The following is a 4,484-nucleotide window of genomic DNA, read 5'->3' as shown; positions in this document are numbered from 1 at the left end:
CCCCGGGCGCAGGGGGCGTGTGCAGGCGACAGACGCGAGGGCGCTGCGCCCCCTGGTGAGGGCTGCGCCAGACCTGGCGGGGCGGGCTCCGGGCTCAACTGCAGCCCACACCCCCAGAGAGGGCGTGGCCAGGGGTGGGGTAGGGGGGCGCCTCGCTTCTGGAGGCGGGAAACTCAGGGCAAATGCCATCCGTGAATCTCCCTAGGGTCCGGGACAGAAGGAAAATTTGAGATTCTTTTTCCCCATCCTTGTCCTGGGTCTTCTGTTCTGAACAAGTCTTTTCTCAGCATTCTCCTAGGTGTCTTCCTCCTCCTGAGAGCCTCGAAACTACTTTCCGTAGTATGTTCTTCCTAATTCATAGTATGTTCTTCCTAATTCATAAAGGCAACCTTTGTCGAATGCCGCTCACTGAGTGAATGCAAAAATTAGCACAGAAATCTTAACTACTAAGGTTCATCTGCATAAACAGATCAATAAACATGAAAATACCGTACTTCATACATGCAATTAAGAGCTGAGTACCTCCGTTTCTTCCCTTTGTTTCCATTTCTTACCGCCACCGCCTTAGAAAAGCCCTCAGCATCTCCAACTAAATTATTTCAGAAAGCAAATGTTTTGTTTTTGACGTGAATTCTAGCTCAGGCAGGTCTTGAACTCCTGATCTTCCTGTCTCTTCCTTTCAAGGGCTGGGATTACAAGTGTGTGTCACTATACCTGGTTTTAGAGCTTTTTAATAATCTTCAAAATCTGTTAGACATGATGGCACACGCCTTTAATCCCAGCACTGAAAGGCAGAGGCAGGTAGATCTCCATAATTTTGAGGCTGGCCTGGGTTATATAGCAAGTCTGAGTACAGCCAGAGCTACACAGAGAGAATGCCTCCACAATAGATAGATAGACAGACAGACAGACAGACAGACAGATAGATGTCTTAAACAAATTCTTTCAGACCACTTCATTTTTTTTCAGTCTGCAAGTAAACTTTCTACAATCACATGGAAGGTGCAACTTGCTTAAAGTCCTTTCAAGGCCCCCATTTTAGAAATACTTAAGCACCAGATGGTGGTGGCACACACCTTTAATCCCAGCACTTGGGAGGCAGAGGCAGGCAGATCTCTGTGAGTTCTAGGTCGGCCTGGCCTGTGGAGTTCAGGGACAGGCTCCAAAGCTACACAGAGAAACCCTGTCCTTTTTTTTTAAAGAAAAATATTTATTTATTTATTATGTATATAACAGTCTGCCTCCATGTGTGCATATATGCCAGAAGAGTGCGCCAGATCCAATTACAGATGGTTATCAGCCACCATGTGGTTGCTGAGAATTGAACTCATGACCTCTGGAAGAGCAGCCAGTGCTCTTAACCACTGAGCCATCTCTCCAGCCTAACCCTGAAATTTTATTTTTATTTTTATGAGCATTGATGTTTTGTCTACATGTATGTTTGTATGAGGGTGTCAGATCTTCTGGAACTAGAGTTATAGACAGTTGTGAGCTACCATGTGGGTACTGCAACTTGAACTGGGGTCATTTAGAAGGACAACCAGTGTTTTTAACTACTGAGCCATCTCTCTAGTCCTTGACAATTTTTCTTCTCATAGTCCTTCTCTTCTCTTTTTCTTTTCTTTTCTTTCCTGTCTGTTCTCCTCCTCCTTCTTCTTTTCCTGACTGTTCTGGAACTCTCTTTGTAGACCAGGCTGGCCTCAAATTCACAGACTGACTCTGCCTCCTGAGTGCTGGGATTAAAGGCGTGTGCCATCATGTCTAACAGATTTGGAAGATTATTAAAAAGCTCTAAAACCAGTGGCACACACTTGTAATCCCAGCTCTTGAAAGGAAGAGGCAGGAAGATCAGGAGTTCAAGGCCAGCCTGAGCTAGAATTCACGTCTAAAACAAAACATACGCTTTCTGAAATAATTTAGTCATCTTTTTCTTAAAAGCCAAGCAGCAGTTGGTGGAGTACCTTCTCCCGCTGTCTCTGGGCCTTTAGAAATACTGTTCTGCTTGTTATTTTCTTTCAATCTCTTTCCAGCAGCTGATTCCCATCACACCATCACACCTCCTTACCTCCTCTGAAACACAGTGTGTTCACATTCCATTCTTATTTTTCCCCTCAGTCTAGGCTAGAGCTTTCTTTCTTTCTTTTCTTTTCTTTTTTTTTTTTTTGTTTGTTTTTTGTTTTTCTCTATAGCTTTGGAGCCTGTCCTGGAACTAGCTCTTGTAGACCAGGTTGGCCTTGAAGTCACAGAGATCCACCTGCCTCTGTCTCCTGAGTGCTGTCTCCTGAGTGCTGGAATGCTGCGTGTGCCACCACCGCCCAGCTGGGCTAGAGCTTTCTTTTTCTTTTCTTTTTTTTTTAAGATTTATTTATTTATTTTTATTATGAATACAGTGTTCTGTCTGCATGTATGCCCGCACGCCAGCCCGCACGCCAGAAGAGAGCGCCAGATCTCATTTCAGATGGTTGTGAGCCACCATGTGGTTGCTGGGAATTGAACTCAGGACCTCTGGAAGAACATCCAGTGCTCCTAACCGCTGAGCCATCTCTCCAGCCCTAGACTAGAGCTTTCTAAGAGCAGATAGGGCAGTACTATTTTATGTACAATGGTGTTTTGCTTGCATGCGTGTCTGAGTGAGGGTGTCAGGGCCCCTAGACCTGGAGTAACAGACAGTTGTGAGCTGCCAGGTGAATGCTGGGAATTGAACCCAGGACCTCTGGACGGTCAGTCAGTGCTGTAACTGTTGAGCCATCTCTCCAGCTCTGGGCAGCACTCTTTACACCAGTTCTTGTCATGTTTTTATACAGTGTCTTAGTGTTCAACCTTGGCTGGCATGGGATACAATGTAGACTGGAACTCACAGAGATCCACCTGCCTCTGCTATCATGCCTGGACTCCATTATTTATTTACAGGTCTGTGGCCTCAGAACATCAGACTGAAGTTCTCAGGAAAAGACACTTGTGCTGGGTACAATGCTGGGCTCATAGTGAGCAGTCAGTAAATGCTTGGTGAAAATGACCTGGAAATGTCTCCCTGAGAAGGAAATTAAATTGCTTTTCCAAATTCTTCGCGCGCACATGCGCGCGCGCACACAAACACACACACACACACACACCTTTTCAAATAGGTCTTTTTATGTGGCCCTGGTTATCTTCAAAATCATGCAGATCATGCTAGTCTTGAACTCATGGAGATCTGCCTGCCTCTGTTTCTAGAGTGCTGGAATTAAAGGTGTGAGCCATCAGGCCTGCCTCTCTTTTCATAGGGAATTTCTAAACTATTTCTGGCTAATTAGTCTAATCTCCAGTTGACTATTCTCTGATTTTCCTTAACATTAATGTGCTTATTAACCGAGGGTTGTTTTCCTTCAGAATTCTCCTTTCTGGCAATTTCTAAACTCCTTTATATAGTGTTGTTTTCTCCTTCCTGTTTTTAAAAAAATACATATTTATTTTTATTTTTTATGTGCCTGGGTATTTTGGCTTGTATGTGTATCTGTATACTACATGCAATGCCTGAAAGAAGCCTGAAGAGTGTTCAATGTATAGGAACTGGAGTTACAAGGCTGATATGAGCCACCATGTGTGTGCTGGGAAATGAACCCAGGTCTTTTGGAGAGGCAGCCAGTGCTGTTCTTAACTGCTGAGCTATCTCTCCCTCTCCAGCTCCTCAGATAGATTAGATAGATAAGTAAATAGTTTGTTTTTAGACAGAATCTCAAGTATCCCTAGGAGAGCTTTAAACTCATTACATAGTCAAAGATAACTTTTTTTTCCCCCTGAGACAAGGTTTCTCTGTAGCTTTGGAACCTGTCCTGGAACTAGTTCTTGTAGACCAAGGCTTGCCTCTGCCTCCAGAGTGCTTGTATTAAAGGAGTGCGCCACTACTGCCTGGCTGCTAAAGATAACCTTGAATCACTGATTCTCCTGCCTCTACTTCCCATTGTCCATGTGGCTCTCCAGCCAGGGCATCCTGGATAATAGGCAACTACTCCACCAACTGAGCCACACCCTGAGCTAGTTTATTATTGAGTCAATATCACACTGGCCTTGAATTTTTTTCAAATTCTCCTGCCTCAGCCTTCTAAGAGCTGGCATTATGGGCATTAGTTGCCATGCTTAGCTTGTTCTTTTTTAATATTTAATAAACTGGGGCTGGAGAGATAGCTCAGTGGTTAGGAGTTCGAACTGCTCTTCTGGAGAACCTCGCACCCACATCGAACAGTTCACAACTGCCTAGAATTCCAGGTCCAGGGCATCCAATGCCCTCTTCTGACCACCATGACTACCTGTACTGACATACACATACCCTGCTACAGACAAATAATTTTTTTACATAATAAATTTATTTATTTTATATTGATATTTACTGAGCTCTACATTTTTCTCTGCTCTCCTCCTTGCCTCTCCCCTCTCCCCTTCAGTCTTCCCCCAAGGTCCCCCATGCTCACAATTCACTCAGATCTTGTACAGACAAATAATTAAAA

The sequence above is a fragment of the Myodes glareolus genome, chromosome 17 (assembly GCF_982192425.1).
Source record: "Myodes glareolus chromosome 17, mMyoGla1.1, whole genome shotgun sequence".
Lineage (NCBI taxonomy): Eukaryota > Metazoa > Chordata > Mammalia > Rodentia > Cricetidae > Myodes > Myodes glareolus.
Note: the sequence above shows the minus strand (reverse complement) of the source record.